Source organism: Stegodyphus dumicola, chromosome 12 (assembly GCF_044657685.1).
Source record: "Stegodyphus dumicola isolate Sdum_Otavi_A_Nest chromosome 12, ASM4465768v1".
Lineage (NCBI taxonomy): Eukaryota > Metazoa > Arthropoda > Arachnida > Araneae > Eresidae > Stegodyphus > Stegodyphus dumicola.
The window spans coordinates 115,608,230-115,626,827 of NC_140779.1; the positions used below are offsets into that span (position 1 = coordinate 115,608,230).

At 33.1% G+C, this 18,598-nt stretch overlaps 1 protein-coding gene across 10 annotated transcripts in view; it reads right to left on the reverse strand.

Annotated features, from left to right (window-relative positions):
- The window catches only part of LOC118181291 (FMRFamide receptor-like), a 647,035-nt gene that overhangs the window by 158,992 nt on the left and 469,445 nt on the right, over positions 1–18,598 (reverse strand). For 6 of the 10 annotated variants that reach the window (XM_085806834.1, XM_085806832.1, XM_085806837.1 and 3 more), the window contains one exon: positions 2,676–2,729. The exons of the other annotated variants lie outside the window; for them this stretch is intronic. The gene's annotated coding sequence lies outside the window, so the exon portion shown is untranslated. The remainder of the gene's footprint in view (positions 1–2,675; positions 2,730–18,598) is intronic. 10 annotated transcript variants of the gene reach the window in all.

Here is an 18,598-nt window from a genome sequence, read left to right on the forward strand (position 1 = left end):
GCACATATGCGATACTTGAAGCTTCAAAATTCAGCTGCTGTCGAGAATTTTGGGGAAGTAAATGTTAAATTTTTCAAAATTTCTAAAGCTATAGAATTTGTGAGTCGCATCGCATGTAATGCATTAACATTGTAGTTTATTGCAGTATATATACATGCAGTAGAATAACTAAACTAAAATGCTATACTGTGTGTTACATTTAAGAAAAATTTACGATGTTAAGAACTAAATAACTACAGCCGTTGTCAGCAGTGTAAATTTATCTAGCAGGTTCGCGTCAGAATTTGTGTATTCATGTGTTTTGCTTAACATCGAAGGCGATGTAAAAAAGAAAAATAAAAACCTGCGGCGAAAGAATGTTTATTATTTTATTATTAGATTTGCCTGTCCTAGTTAGATGAATTTTTGTTTTTCATCTCATTATGATTTTGTATGAGCTTGCTTACCTTACGAAACACTCGAAGCTAACCAAAAAGGACGTTTTAGAATTTCGTTTTTAGTTACTTAAAAGAATTCATATCATATTTTGCTGCTGTTAAGGAACATATGAATAGAGTATTTAAAAGTAAAATCGAAAAGTCTGTGTTATTTCATAAAATGCTACGTACAGTTTTAAATGAAAAGTTTCATATTTGATCCCTTTGATATTTTATATTGTACGATTTAATTTTTTTTTTTTGTAAATTTTTACAAAATTTTAGGCTTTATCTTAAAGAGGGATTTTCATTAGTGGACTCTTTTTAAACTACATGCATTACACACTTACACTTCTCCTGCTTCAAATTAACCTAAAGACGCTTTTAGTGGCAGAAAATTTCATTGCTTTTAAGAGAGAGGGGAATAGAAATAATTAAAAGTCAAAAGAAAAACTTTTCAAATAGTCGTCATTAGCAATAAGACGCAGTGATCCGAAATTTTACTATTTGTTTCTAAAAATGTATCTTATATTGTCAAGAAGATGCTTATATAGCTTTAGTGCAATACATTGAAGAGGTACAAAATACTACCCCTGATGTACAAGATGTACAATTTGCGAAATTGTAACACCTAGCTGGAAATAGCTTGCCGTTACCTTTTGACGACAAGCTGTTCGCAGATAGTTTGTCGTCAAAAAGTAACGGCAAGCTATAAAAAGCATTTCTGTAATGAGTGCAGTCTGGCCAGAAATTTGTCCACTAAAGTTAGCAGAAGAAGAATCAAAAAGTCACAAAAAGGTGCACATGTCAGAGGTTCCGCGATTTTTGTGATGTCAAGTTTCGTATGCTCATATGACCTCTGACGTCATAAAAAATTAGTCTCCATTGATTACCATTAAGTTACGGACTATAATTACATATTTAATCATTTCAACTACGTATCTTAGTTTTGACGAAATTTTTGAAACCATAATTAGTAATTAGCCATTGTTTGAACATTCATTTTTTCTTTTAATTGATTCACTGGTAATTTAAGATTTTATTTTTAAATTGTTTAATGATTCGTCACATTTAAATTTTGGATTGTTAGCGCGTTTGTACTAATTTATTTGAATTAGCAACTCATTTTCCTAATTCATTATTTTTTGCTTTATTTTAACAGTTAATGATTTTCAATGAATTTTATGATCTTCTTTGTTGACTTTATAAGGTTATGGTTACTAATAAAATTTCCGTTCTTTCATTGTTAAATTTCTTTGAGTTTTTATTTAGAAAACTGATTTTGATTTGATTTTTAAGTTCACTTCGAATGTTTAATTCTGAGCTATTATAAACATGAGCTGGTGAAAAGCAATATTTGTAAAAGATAAAATTATCATTATTAGTATTAAGGTGCATAACTCTGTTTTACACTTTTATGCAATATTTTCCCTTTCATTGCACTAAACCTTTTACTACATTCTTCTGTCGGGCAGCAATAATATATATATATATATATAGATTAATTTTTTTACAGAATTTTAATAAGGAAAAACCAATGTTCCAAAATGACATCTTCATTCGAAGTATAGAACCTAAGCGTTCCCAATACAGTCAATTTCGATATTTGGTTTTGTTTGAAAATACCCTTTTTACAGCTTCCCTGCTTACCAGAGAACTTTAATAATTAAAACAAAATAATCAGTTAAGCATGTAAAAACACCAACCACTGGCACTGAAAACTGTCTGAACCTACTCCATGATCTCAGATCAGATGCGTACTTTTATTTAAGCCTAAATAACTTTATTTATTTATTTTTTATATACTTATTTTATCAGATACCTCATTTTAACATATAAACGTTTTATGATCTATTAAAAAATTTTAAAATCTTAAAAAACGTAGCAGAAGGAAATGATGCAGCATCAAAAATTTCGCAAAATTGCATACACATAAACTTCAATCGTAAAAATTTTATCAAAAGTAGCAAATTTGAGAAAAATTGCACGTTCTCGCAATACTGTTTGAGAGATGATAGAAATCACAGAATTGCGTCATAGCAGAGGATCCTTTAATCGTTTTTAAACATCTCGGTTTCACCTCAATAAGCAGTACCAAAATTATTATATCTATGATCACATCATTTTATATCGGATAGTTGGACTCAAATATTTACATAAAATCCCACGATGTTGATTGGGTACTTCTGCTTATACTTGATACGAAACTTTAAATTATTCCACAAAATATAAATTTTTTAAAATTGTTAGATAACTTACCAGAACTAAGCTATTCGAATCAGAAGCGCAGTAAGTACATTAGAGAGAGTTAATCTGTAAAGAAAAAGCGAAATTATGAATTCTTTCTCGTAATACTTGATAAAGGAGCATTAAAAAGCAAAGTAGTATTATAAATCAATAACTTTACAATTAAGAGTTTCATTTATAATTTATTGATTACATTTCACAGCTAAATGAGGGAGAAAAGGAAAGCCTATTGAGATGATAAACATAGAGAATGCCTGCTACATTAGCTTTGCAAATAATAAAAAATTACATTTCACTGGAGCTAATTTCGATATGAAAAATGCCTACACTAGTTTCAAGAACGGGCGTAATCAGGAAGTTTTGAACATTTTTCAATGTTTAAATTAACACCAATAAAATAAATCTGAAAGGTTTAAGATTTTAATGGTCATCCAAAAGGGTTTGTTAAGATTTTTTACGCTTTCGCTGAACTCGTAGTCTACCATCTGCTGTTACATTCACTTCTACTAACGCGTTTTTTTTTTTTTTTTTTTTTTTTTTTTCTCGTATTAGCTTTATAATTCAGCATCATTTTCTTCGCACTTACGCCATATACAATGGAACAGCAAAATTACAAACATTTTAATAGCAGCATAATCTTATAGCTCCCGATGCACTGCTAAGTGTTACGTATGTGTTTCTGTTTTTTTACGGTCTTTTCTCAGTTAATCGTATAAATGTTCAGGTTTGGTCAGATGGTTTTACAAAACTTTTTTTATGTTTTTATTATTAACTTTTTGTGGGTTTACGTTATTTATGAAATATCATGGTCTTAGCGTTTACGCCACATAAAATTCGAGCATATCTTTAGAGTTTCCGATAGACAGTCTCGTGCCCTGGAGAAAAGTGTTATTTCCGTACAGTGTTAGCCACAACTTGCTTTGAAAATGTAAGTTTTTCAAAGTTGTTAATCAAGAATTCTTGAAAGTTTTTCAAAATGTGAAATAAATAATAAAGGAAATTCGAAATTCAAAACTCGAGCGTCCAGATGTCCGTGTTGAGGTAGAGGACTACGTTACTCAAAATTTGATGACTCTAGGTACCGTTGTTTTTCCACATTGCGAGAAACATGCATGCATTCAAGCACATTCTTCGTTATTTAATTTCTTTAAATATAATATTGTTACGAAATGTACAGGCGCGGTAAGATAGCTTTCCCGCAAAGCAGTTTTAGGGTTGCCATAAAATGGCAAGGGAAAGCAGGGTTGCCACATTCAGCGAGAAATAATCCATTTGGCGACAAAATTGGCGATATCTCATGGACGGATGGAGAACCTTCTGGAACGATTTAGCCCAGAATGTTCTCAAACACAAGCCAAAAGCTATATAAGCCCTGCTGGTCTGCAGTCAGTTAGTGTGTGTGCGCCTCGTCTAGCGAGCTCATAATCAGTCATTGAGCGAGTGTCTCGAAGTCTAGCGCCGAGGTGGCCGTCGAGTGCATCGAGAGTCTTTTAGTGCATCTCAAATTAGTGCATCTTCGAGTTTTGTCTTAGACTGTGCTGAGTCGAGAGCTATACTCTAGTGCATCGCCTGGAGAGTCTCGAGAGTAGGTGGAGTTCCGAGAACAACAAGCAGAGTTGGGAGCTGTACTCGGGTGCTTTGCAGTGAAGCTGTCTCCACCGTTATTGCCTGACAGTGTGAAGGCTGTGTCACTGATTGCCCCAACGTGTTTATAGTAGATCTCCGACGACTGTAAAAAGTGTTAGAGCTGTCCGGATTAATATTGGCTAAATAAAAAAGTGTCTTATTGGCTAAATCAAGTGCCGTCGTTATTCACTCCAAATCCACAAACCCCGTACGAACGTGAACGAAGAAAATAACGCAACAACTGGTGTCAGAAAAGGAAAAACGTAACAATATAATAGAGGACAATAATATATGGTGGCAACAATTCGAAAAGTGATACGACGTTTATGGTCACTCATCCCAAAAATGCTGTTTCGAGACTAATATCCCATTCGAGTCTAACGTCCCTTTTGGATTAATAACTAGTAAAAATAGTACAGGACGATAGTAGTATTTGATAGCAACAATTAGAAAAGTGCTATATTTTTGAATATAGCACTTTTCTAATTTCATTCCTGCTATATTTTTGAATTAAAATGCATTAATTACATGCAGACAATAGTAAAGTTCTACATTTTATACTTTTATTAAGAACTGTAAGTACATCTTGGAATATTTAGTGAAATATGATGACACAGGAAATTTTCACAGATGTTTATGAAAGGCATGTCAGTGAGCTTAAGTAAACGGTTAATTAAGCACAAACTTTCAACTTAGAAAGCAGTAAGACATGGGAAGCTTTCATAGTGTGAAAGCTTTAGTTACGAGATGCTTCTTAGTTAAAATATACATAAGTAAATATTTTACACGGATATTTTAGTCTCCTATGGATTCGAATAATTTTTTTTTTTAAAAAGGCTAAACGACATGAACTCGAAGATTTTGATTCTTTATTCTACATCAGATCTTACAGCAATAAATAACCCAGGAGATGCTTCCAAAATTCTCCTTAACACGAGAAGAATATAGCAGATTATTAAGCGTGCTCACAGATTATTCTTACAGAAGTGTTTAAAACAGTCATTATTGAAGTACAAGCTCTAACGTAAAATTGTCAGTAACAAATGAATTCTCAATTTAACTATCATTATTGTTCCATGCCACTAACAGCTCTTTATATACTCTATTGTTTAAAGGAAATAATCATTTTCGGAACCTTCAACAAAAATCTTGTATAATCTCGAAAACTCATTTTCCGGAAGTTTTTCTAATTTGAAAAAAATTTAAAACTAGAGAAAGAGACTAGGTTTCTATTACTTATTTTCAATTTGTTTTGTCAATTTTGTCAGTTTTTTTAATTTGAAAAAAATTGAAAGAATATTTTAATTTAAAGAAAAATTTAATAAATTAGAGCAAGAGATTAAGTTGCTGTTATTTATTTTCAATTTGTCTTTGCACTTTTTGCGATTTCTAACTTTCTCTGAAAGCTTAGCAAGTTTTCATAATTCTTTTATTTTCAGTTTAAATTAAAGTACGTTACTTAATAATTAAACGTTTTACAGTTATTTGAAAGCCACATCTGTTTAAGAATTAAATACTTAGCTGTCAGTATATTTTGAGTTACAAAGTACAATCAATAAAACTGCCTGACAGGGACTAAACTTTAGATTTCAAGTAGGAAATAAGTTTATAAAGTTGAATATTTTCCTTTGCATACTATGTTTAAGTACGGTTTGATAAATATTTAGTAAGAAAATTTTAAATTTATTTAATTTTTTTTTAAATTTTCCAATATCGCTTTGTTAAAAAAAAGGTCCCGGCCGTCACACCTGCTTTCAGATCGTGCCTTTGGCCTGCACGTAATCTGAGTTTCAAACCGATGGAATAAGCAATAGAATAAAGGGTGATTTGAAATTACATAGAAAAAGAGAAGCTATAAAGCAAATCAATAATAGCTGACAATTCGGCTAATGACACGCTTAAATAGGACACCAGTGACCCCGAGACAATGATTTGGAACTATATTTAACCCAAAAGGTGTTACCCCAAATGGGTTATTTGTCTGGAAATGGGGTTTTGCGCCATCCACTATAAACGGCGAAACACTTTTCTAATTGTTGCTATCAAATACTACTATCGCCCTGTACTATTTTTAAAGAAATTAAATAATGAAGCATCTGCATGTATGTATGTATGCATGTTCCTCGCATTGTGAAAAAGCAATGGTACCTAGAGCCATCAAATTTTAAATAACGTTGTCCTGCGTACGAACATGTGTACCTAGAATCCAAATTTGTCTGGAAATGGGGTTTTGCGCCATCCACTATAAACGGCGAAACACTTTTCTAATTGTTGCTATCAAATACTACTATCGCCCTGTACTATTTTTAAAGAAATTAAATAATGAAGCATCTGCATGTATGTATGTATGCATGTTCCTCGCATTGTGAAAAAGCAATGGTACCTAGAGCCATCAAATTTTAAATAACGTTGTCCTGCGTACGAACATGTGTACCTAGAATCCAAATTTTAAATTTCGAAAGTTATATTTCATATTTTGTAAGATAGTAATGAATTTTTGATTAACAAATTCAATCATTTGAAAGCGAGCAGTGGCAACACTGCACAGAATAAAACATTTTTAACTATAGCGCCCAATACTATCTACCGGAAATTCTAAAAGGTATGCTGTTTTTAAATATTTTGTGATTTTGCTGTTGAATTTTATGCGGTGTTAGGGCGAAGAACGTGATATTTAATAGATAAAATTAACGCACAAAACGTTAATAATAAAAAGACAAAAAAAAAAAAAAAAAAAAAAATCAGGCTATCTTACTAAGAAAACGGAACATTGATATAAGAACACTAAACACAAAAAAGACTAAAAAAAAAGTATGCCGACACTTTAAAACTGCATCGGGAGTCTAAACATGTGCTGCTATGCTTATACAATATAATTTACAATATGCAATATAATTTGTAATTTTGCTGTTGAACTGTATATCACGTAAGTGAAAAGAAATAATGCTTAATAATAAAGCTAAAACGACAAAAAAAGAAATGGGTTAGTAGCAGTAAATTGCTACAACAAACAGGTAGACTGTGGGCTCAGCGATAGCGTGAAAGACCTGCACAAAACATTTTGAGCAATCGTTAATATCTGAACACTTTCAGAATTTATTTTATATTACAATTATTATTGTTGTTATTATTATCATTATTTTAATTCCTAATTAATTTATATTAAATTTCAGTCTGATAAAGTCAATTTTTAAATAAAATACATTAATGGCATGAAATTGAATGTAAAATAAGATTTTGCTTGTAAACTACATCTTAATAATAAAAGAATCAGATTTAAATATCACATATCGTAATGATATAGCAAACGAGAAACACTGTTGAAAAGCAATGCAGATATTTATTTTGAATATATTTATGCAATTTATTTATGCATCTTATTTCGAAAGATTGTGAATTAGTGCACATTATTTTGCTCTATTAATTGAAGTACAATTGTAATTTAATTATTATGAAAATGTTTGTATTTCTTCCGCATTTTGTATTATATAAATTACGGGAAAATGTGGTATTGAGTTGGCAAAAAGAACGGTACCTAGAGTCATCAAATTTTAAATAACGTTTTTCTGCACCCGGCAAAATGATATCGGTTTCCACAAATAGGCAATGTTATGTTCATTTTGTTTCTCTGTCAATCTTATGCATTTTTTTCTTTTGCGATTTGTTAGCTGACACTTTTAGATTTCTCCAGAAACATATCTCGTGTATTTTTGTTTACAACTCGACGTTTTAACACGCCTTGACAATCAGGACGATTATCGCGATTATCACGAATATCTTAGGTATTATAATTCATGGTGTTGCCACTCATATGTTATACCAGTAGCTTTATCATTTGGACACCGTGTAGTCATAAATCAATCTGTTATCAGTTGCAAATTTATATTTATACAAGCATGTACTCATATTTCACCAAATAGACATTTTTCTAGAGAAGAATAGCATTTTTATTTTACATGTTCCGAAAATTTTCAAGCTTAATTACGATTGAATAGCTAGAATATGTCACCGAAGTTACTTTGATTGATATACATGTTGGGAATTTCTTTCAGTCGATGTTTGTACTCTCATTCATCATAATTTCTGTTTCAGTCATAAGGTATCATAATCATGTCGTTTGCAGATTATCATTTGTGAAGGCTAGAACAAGTGGGTTAGACATTTTAGTTAAAAATAGCTTTGAAATATTGTAAATTGAAAGATTAAATTAAATGAAAAATCCAATCAAATACTAGGATGAATAAATACGTAAAAGCATTTTTTTGAAAGCTGACATTTACTAGCTGATTCCAATACAGAGCCTGTTCGCATATTTTTAAACGATTTTCATTGTAATTGCAGAAATATTTTACCTAAAGTTTCTATGATGTTTCAAATTTTCTACTTGATAACCCTTTTCTTCACGATGATTATACACCGTAAATATAAAATACAATAAATCCTTTTCTAGTATCGAAAGAGGTATTGGCTCTACTCTTATATACGCCCTAAGATCGCCAAATGTGGCGATATGTGTTCTGCGCTGGTTTTTGGCGCGATGGGTTTGGGAACGAGGCTGTTTGTATGGCAACCGTCTTGACGTTGAAACTTAACTCTTTTGCTGCAGTGGTTTAATTGCTCGTTGGTTCGTGTCTTGCGTGTTTTGAAATGGCCTATGTTGCAATGAGAGACGTGGCAAGATTTCAGTCGCGTATTTTAGATTGTGTGCAAAATAAATTTAGTATTAAAAGGTGCGATGTTGGAGTTGATAACGAGTCTTTTATTCTGTGTGTGTTTATCCCGATCGAAGTGTATTTTTGGAATTTCTTTGGGCGTCAGGACTTTTAAAACGGACACTGGCGTGTCCGAAATGCGGAGCTGATGTGAGAACTCGAATGAAGAATGGTCTTTCTGATAGACTAGTGGGGGGTTGCAGTCAAATGTTTGCTGGTAAAGAATGTGACTGTAAAGCGGAATTTTAAGATTTAGATTGTGGTTTTTGTGTAGTTAGTTAACTTTGGAGAAAGTTTTTATCGTTACGTTCAAAATTTTAAATCGCAGAAAGGCATATGATATAACAAAATCGTGGCACTTTTGTTCACAGACGTTGTGCGACTGGCTAAATTTTATTCACAAATGTATTATGGTAAGTGCATTTTATTTTACAGAATGTTATGGTCATTGTTTTTTTTACTGTGAATTTCGGTTGTCATTGTTGTTTTTTGAATTGTTTGCAATTTATTTTAGTTTATTTTGTTAATTTGTGCGCAATGCCTAGATTGTGCAATTCGTAAATGTTTTTTAAATTTTAAACAGAATGCTGCGTACATGGTATTCTTTGAAATTTATTGTCATGTTAATTTATTAAAGAGAGGTGCGCGTAGTTCGTAGATTCATTCGCTGCCTAGATTGTGCAATTCGTAGATGTTTTCTTTATGTTAAAACATATCGCTGTGTACATGGATTCTTGTCAAATATTTTTGAGTAGAAACTTTACGTTTTTGCTATCTAAAATTTTGTTTTTGTTTCGGATTTTTAGCTTAAATTGTGCGTTCAAAATGTAGTTTTTGCATGTGCGAAAAACGCGTTTTTGGAGACATTTTAGGCTTAAAGTTCGAAATGTAGACAAAAAATTTAGATAGCAATATGGCACCGTGGAGTTTCTCGCAAAAATATTTGGCGAGAAATTTGCCACCAAGCGAGGGCGTATATAAGAGTAGTTCCGAGGTATTTTATTCTGATGCTCTCGAACAGCTTTCCAAAGTCATGGAAGAGGACGATACGCATTACGGTTTTTCGTCTTTTTAGGATTCAAATCACCATTAATCACTTTGTTTAAGATTGACACAAAGCATTTTAATCAGTTTGCAACTGTTATTTGAATTGGCGTATCATCTTTTAAGTTTAAATATGTTACTTTTGCAGCATTCGAAAGATTCCGTTTTTTCCTTGGATAAGTACTGAAAATAATTTTTCCATTTGAAGCTAATTCTTTCCGTTTGTTTCCTTTATTGTTGACAACATTAAATATCGTAGGTTTAGATATCGAAAAACCATTACTTTCACAATGCTTTTTAATAACTGGATACGAATAATTTTGTTCGGAAAGGATACCAACGTAGCCTTCCATCCATTGCTTCTTTAAAAGCGATATTTTGCATCAAAATAAAACAAACTAGCAGACAATAGTTTATACTTTTAAAAATATAGCTGTACTTGAAAAAATTCCAAACAGAAGAATTTTTTTAACAACAAAGCAAAATCGTTTTAAGAAATGTACAAACAGCCTCTCTGCATAAGACTTTTGAGACGCAGAAAATTACTATGAACTTCATACTTTTATATTACGAAGCTTCATTTTACTGCGTTTCGAACATGCTATGCTCTTTTTTATCCAGCTAATGAATTGGCACCATTTTGCCAGTTTTATCTGCTTGCTTCGTGTCTATATAATTAAGACACAATAACACGCCGAATAAATACTAATTCAGAAGTCAAACAACAAAAATCAGCGTTATTTTGACTAGTTTCGATGGTTTTACCGAACCATCATCTTCAGCTGCAAAACCGCAAATGAACAAGATAGGAAATAATGATTAGATAAGATAAGAAAGCCTGGACAAGAATAAGCAAGTGGCGCCATCTGTTGGCGAAACCAGAACTAAAACATAATTTCTCTAAAAGCCGAAGGCAAATTTGGATTGGAATTAGGATCGTTAACTAGATAACGCTGATTTTTGTTGTTTGACTTCTGAATTCGTGTCTATATGTCTAATTATAGTTAATGAGTACAGCACTTCAATATTTTTATACTGAAATTGGGTTAAATAACAGAACTTGAAACGTTTAGTGACTAATACTGTATTCAAGTGTTAAAGTATATAAACAACGAAGTGTTTAAGGGATTAAAAAATCACTTTGTTTACTTTACACCCATTTTGACTTTCTTTGTTGGTTAGAAATAAAATGAGCATCATCTAAAGACGCGCTATTTTTGCGAATTCACATTCACGAAGGCCCCGAAGAGTTTAAAACTTTTACCGCATACATTTCAACATTCTTGTAAATATATTCCACCGATCGAGAACAGCATTTAAATGTTTTTTTTCCCCTTTGAGAATGGTTAGCTCAAAATTCAAGCAATGCGTTTGAGGCTATAAATATTGGAACTAGAACATACCTCCTCCCCCACCCAAGCATTTCTCTTTAGAAAAGCCTTTTTTATTACTCCAACATTCTGTGCTTTGATAGAAAAATAAATTAAACCGGTGATTAAGGATCAGTTTCTCCTCCGACATTTCTAAATATACGGTTTTTCAAGATATTTAGGTCTTCTTGAAATATATGGGATTTAAAGAGGATACATCGCTGAAAGGATAATTTGTCAAGATAAGGAAAATAATTTATAGAAAGTTTGGTTTCCCATGTTTAGTAATTTTTTTTAAGGAAGAAACATTAAATAGAATCTCACAAACATAACTAAAATTCAAACATTTATTTTATCTTCGCAAAAAATAAAAATATATAATAATAAAATATAGAGAATAAGATTAATATGCTGTCACTAAACTCAAGAAAACATGCAGCATAAGCTTAGGATATTTTCAATAATGTTACGAATTTTGAACATATGCATATAATTTTAATGAAATTATATGCGAAATTGTAGTAATATTTTTGCATAATGTAACATGAAAATCTGAAGAAGCGAAGCTTTGTCAGAAAAGAAAGAATACAGGGCAAATTTATTTAACAAACATTGAGCAAATGGCTACTTCGCTAAGTCGGGTGAGATATCGCCAGGCTAGCGATGGTTTTGGCAACCATTTTTGTCGCCAAATTTGGTGAGAAATCGCCGAGATTAATCTATTAATTCTAATATATTCAGAATCTATATTAGTGAAGTATGTATTTATTTATATACTAAAGTTGTAGAGACTTTAGGATTTTGAAAGAAAGAGAGATGAAAAATGAGCAGTGCCTTCGCCGGGACTCGAACCACGAATCGAATACACACCTAGCGTGCTGACCACTACACTACGAAGGCTTGCTAAGAAGGCGAGAGAAATACTTTGTAAAGCTGAGGCCACGCGGGGCCGCCCAGATGATATAGTGATACGGGGAGCTTACTGCGGTACCGAAGGGCCCGAGTTCGAATCCCGGAGGCATGGATGTTTGTAAATGTATAGTGTCTTTGCAGCATGGGGTACTCTAAATATATGAGCAGCGACCTTTTGAGAGGTTAGTGGCAGGGGTGGGAGACTCTTGACTTTGAGGGGTGGGAGACCCTTGGACACGTCTTCCCGGGTTGCTCTCCGTCGGAACTGAGCGAAGTCGGACTGCCGCCTGCATGGTGCTCAAGGCCCTTGCCAATGACAGGAGCAGTTTTGCTCTCGTTGCCACGTTGAATTTTGTAGACTTGTTCTGATGTTACCGTCTGAAATGTGAAATCTGTCACAACACACACACAACACAAATATTAGGCATAATATCACGCCAATTGCGCCATAATCAACCGTATTGTTTCAAATCGTGTTCGTCTCTATTTAATATTTGTGAGGAAGACCACGAAGACAATATGATTCAGTGCTTAAAATACAAAGGATGGGTACACTACTTATCCGCTGGAAACTAACAAGGAAATGAAAAAAATATCTGTGTGATCATTATTCCAGTTAATTACATAAAGAAATTAATTGAGAAAAAAAGAGAAATTTTGAAATAATTGTGCAATTTTAAACTTAGTACGACTTAAATTATATGTGTTACAACTTAGAATACTAATTGTCTAAGCCACATTAAGTTTGTGTTCATAAATTTTATTAATGTTGTCGAAGAGAGTAGAGTGTATGGAATTTTATTCTAATAAATATCGGTAATCACAACACAAGATAGTATTACCACACAGAATGTTTATTTTTTTCATAGATTTATATCTATTTTCAAGGGTTACCACTTACGCAGACTTACCTTATTTTACTGGAAGAAAATAACGTAAACGTTTTCAGGAGAAGTTAACTGGAGCCAGTATGATGGAAGTGTTGCAACTGCAGTCTATATTCAAACAGAAAATGATCTATGATCTGACGAACGACTGCCAATTATACCACTTTCTGTACTTTAAAGTGCTTTTTTGAATGTAGCACATAAGAAGAATATACTGAGTTTGTTTTCTAAACAGAGAAATCGGCTCTTTTCTTTTAGTACTTTCAGATACATAGCTTTGGAGAGCTCAAATGATAGTCGTCACGCATTACTGAAAACGAATACTTACGTCACTCTTTTAATTAATATATATCTGAATATTTTACAGATTATCTGAGAGTGTATTTTACGAGGTTAAAGCGAAATTTAACTGTCAAAATTTAAAAAAGAAATGATTGTTTTGCTAGCTGTAATTCTATTTCAGTCTTGAAGCCATAGAAATTTATCCTTATCTTTCAGAAGTATGTAGACTTCAGTTTAAGAAATATAAGATTAGACATTAATAAATGGAAATGGCTCACAAGTTAGTAAAGTCATTGAACACTGGTAGTTCGGTTCGAGGTTCAAATCCCGCGAACGGGGGGCTGACTGGATGGGCGTTTTCCTGGTTTTCCCCATGCATACCGTGTTTCTCTTAGAAAGTCCTCCATGAAGGCAACCCTCCTCTTACGCAGATAGTCCTCGAATGATTTGCCATAACCAAACAAACCAAAACAAACCTGGATATCAGTATACTATAAATAGAGTAACATTAAAATCGTGCGTAAAAAATGAATAGCAACGAGTGGTGGTAAATCTTTTGAAATTCTGGCAGCATTACTGAAATGATCTTCTTTTCAAGGGCTTTTGTTTCCTTATTTTGCAAGTTAGTTTAAAATATACAGTAATCAGTAATTGCACGTGGCTGTGAAATCTTTATTTCAGTTATTATTCTAGAAAAATGTTTGCGTGCATTGTTATATAACCAATATAAGCTAGCTACATGCTGTCGATGATTTATTAAAAAAATAAGCCAAACTCGTTGATCCAATGGTTCGAGGTGTTAAACGTTGTTACGTATCTTATATTAATTAATCACTTATTATCATTTCAGTCTTTACTATAACTTCGCCTTGCCGTATTCCACACTAGAATGCATTACATTTGTGTGTATTTAAGCTGAGGGTTTTGAATCTTTAGATAAGAGTGTCTGGCCATCTCATCTTGATGTTGCCATAATTTTGCTTAAAAGTAATAGTCCGGCTTTAGCATTCTCGCTAGCCGATGTTTAAATGCGCGCCAGTAAAAAATATCTGAGACAGCTTATGTTTAGTGTATTTAATACGCAGTCTTAGACTACGTTATCAGTATTTAAACTGAACTGTCTGTTATGTTAATTTAAAAACAAGTGGTGGATAGTTTGTCTGTAGCACAAGTTATGCCTGTTCTATTATATTAAGTTTAAATTAAAAAATTATTTTAACAACCTTCTGTATATTGTGTGTTCCTTAAGACGTAGCGATAACTGGCTGTTTTTCTAATACAATCTGCTAGACTTTATAAAGGTTTTCTATTTTAACTAGAAGCTATAGTTTTCAGTTATAATAACAGCCCTATGACTGTAATGTTTAAAATAGTAGAGCATCACAAACTGTAGCTGTTTGCCTTGATGCTTAAAATGTTCAAAACTGGCAGTTCAAAGGAATACAAACTTACTGCTACGTACAGCAAAGTTAACAGTAAGCCAAATGAACTTAACAATGATCACTCAAAACAAGCATCAATACAGAAATTTCAGATCGCATAGCAAAGGATTATGGGAAAAGTATAAATTAATCGCACAGGCCTTACGACATACTTAAGAATTCAAAGAATGTTGTCGAAATCAGATACCTGAAGCTATTTTTTTCTATGCATTGACTATAATACGACTCGTGATTATATACCATTGATTTTGCTATTATTTTATCCAGAACAGCAAGTTTTATTTAGAGAAAAAAAACTTATTCAGTTCAAGCTTTCATAGAACAATACACTGACTACCAATAAGTATTTGGATACCTATGCAAATGACGATATCTGTGGTCCTAAGGTATTTCATGGACTCAGCCGGTATATATCGTGTAGGAAACAGCATCGGCTTTAGTCGCATGCAAGATGCCTCGCAGTTCGGAGCTCTCTGATTTCGAGAAAGGTATAATTATCGGGTATCACAAATGTGGCCGATCCTTAAGGGACATATCTAGCGATCTGAAGTACCCAAAATCGACAGTGGCCTATGTGATTAAGTGGAAGGTGAGCGGTGATTGTCGGAATGTGCCCCGAGTCGGCAGACCAACGAAACTGGGAGATAGAGATCGACGAGTGCTGTCCAGAGAAATTCGGAAGAACCGCACCCAACCGATAGCTCTCATCCGCGAGGAATTTCAACAGGCATCCGGGAGTATTGTTTCAATGAATACCATCCGTAAGGAAACACATCTGCTTGGTTTTCATGGTCATGCTGCTGCCCATAAGCCTTTGATTAAAAAGTCCAACCGCGCTGCTCGGTTAATGTGGTGCAAAGCACATCGAAATTGGACCGTAGATCAGTGGAAACGGGTTCTTTGGAGTGATGAATCAAGGTTCCCCCTTTACCATTCGGAGGGCAGGGTCTGGGTCTGGCGTCTACATGGAGAACGTCTCCTGCCAGAATGCATTGTGCCAACAGTCAAGTTCGGCGGAGGTGGATTTATGGTCTGGGGGTGTTTCTCCTGGTATGGGCTGGAACCCTTCGTCCCCATTCATGGTAAGCTCAACTCCGATGCCTACTGCACTATTTTGGATGACAATGTGCTTCCTACGTTGTGGCAGTTTTACGGGTTAGACCCCTATTACTTTCAGGAAGACAATGCCAGTTGTCATGTTTCGACGTTAACCAAGGCTTGGTATGGTGCCAATGGAGTTCATCGAATGGACTGGCCTGCCTAGAATCCAGACCTGAACCCTATCGAAAACCTCTGGGACGAGTTGTATCGCCGAATTCAGGGGTACACTACATGTGCAAAACGGTGAAGGAACTTCTATGTCTCCTCCAAGCCGAGTGGAAGAAAATACCACTAGCTGACATACAAAGACTTGTGGAAAGTATGCCCCGGAGGGTCCACGCTGTAATTACCTCTCGTGGAGGCTCTACCAACTATTGATTTTGAAAAAAGTTAGTTTTTCTCTTCTATCACAGTTGTCCAAATACTTATTGGTAGTCAGTGTAGACCCGACTTTAAATCAAAAGCTTTAGTAAGAAGCGGATACATTTGTAAAAAAGAACATTCATCAATATTCTATTATTAATGGAAATCTATGACCGCAGAGTTTATGAAGATTTGAAACTAAATCAAATAATTTTATCGAGAATGAAATAAATAAATGGAAATACTGAACGAAATATTGAAAAAGAAATACTGAGATTTATCAAAAGAGCTGATGTTTCATTTACGAAAACAGGGAGCGATAGAGAGTATTTGTTCTCAAATTTCATTCACAATCCAAATAAAATGGATTATGAAGTTATGTTCAACTACAATGTTAACCAAAACTAATGTAATTAATATCTGTAAAACTAACCTCATTGAAATCGAATCACTGAAACAATCTCTGACACAAAACCAATTTATTGAGAACTCGTATATATAAGTTATCATAGGTGAAACAATTTCCTAAGGATGCATATATATTTTATTTTCTAGCATACCCGCCTCCTTTTCTTTACGAATTTCATGAACGGAAAATCGAGAAGGGAAAATTACACGAATAATTTAATTTCCGAAGGATGTGGTTACAGTAAGAACATAACAAATGAAAATTAATCAGGTATAAACTACAGGTCATTTTCACAATATAATTTCATTAAAATAAACGTAAATTGCAATAAGAATACACAGCGACAATATCTACCTTTTAAAAAAAATTTAATTTTGTCTTTAAATTTTACCTTTTAAAATTTTTACGGTTCAAAATATTTTATCTTTACAGTTTTTAAAAATTTTTACGGCAATAGAAATCTAAATAACTTATACTTAAAATACCGACTAAAATTTATTCCAATAATTAATCGCTTTAATTACATTTCTGTTCATAGGAGATAATATATTGTAGAGTCATTAGGTTAAATGGAAGCAGAAAAGATGAAAAATATGCAACTGCCTTCGCCGGGAATCGAACCACAGACCTCTGGAATATCGGCCCAGCGTGCTACCGTTACACCACAAAGGCACGCTAGGGAAGTGGGAGAAATACTTTATAACATGAAAAACATTTTCTAATAATAAATTATATATATGTAATGTTTTAATGCGTAGAAGAAATCACTGGAAGTTTTAACAGCTTTCGATATCCATCATGGCTGGTGGTTAAGGCATGCAGATGAAGACAACCAAAATGAATTTTGAAAAATCACCCAAGTTTGTTTTCGAGCATATCCAATTAATTTGTAAGACACTTATTCAATCACAATTAAATATTATAAATTTCTATGCGTACATTGGTTTTCTTAAAAGAAATGACGTAGGCAGCTGAGAAGCAAAACGGGGCAAGGATGGCAGAGCAGCACGTAGTTTATTTTGCGAGCGTTATTTATACTAAGTACATGCAGAAAGTACTCTAAGCTGTGATTGGTTCATTTTGGGTTGTTATATATATCATAGAAGGATCTCAAATTTGGGAGAACAGATGAATTTAGGGGGAGAGCACTAAATCTATAATCGTTAATTTTGAGGTTCTCAATTATTTTTAAAGCAGCTATCGTCTTTTCTTATATCTTATATATATATGTATATATATATATATATATAATATATACAATTTAATGTAGCTTATTTATATTCTATAAATTTTACATTAATATATTACAAAATTTATATATTTTAATATATATATATATATACAGTGTGTGTGTGCGTATAAAATATGAAATAAAATTATGAGATTTAATTGGAACCATCTGGCAATAGACCTTTAAATTCTTAATTCTTAATTAAACACATCCTTTCTTCAAGGATGCACTATTTTGGGTTATTCTAAAGCATATTAGGTTACTCTTTCCCTACAATTCCTTTGAGCCGCGAAATCTTTTGCCAGTCGCTGGTCATCATTAAAACAAAGACTTTCCGGGCTTATAATTAATCATGAATGCAGTTGCTCTGCCTAGAAAAGCCACTCTTCACTAAGCTTCTTTTTTATACCATAGAATGTGCGTATATAAAAATTGTGTGACGCATTTAGCATCCTTATTTTTGAACGAGTTTAAGCAAAAATGCATTTCTGAATAACTATCTCTTTAAAAATAAACATGATGTTTTGGCCATCAAGCTAGTTGGGATTTCCGTTCT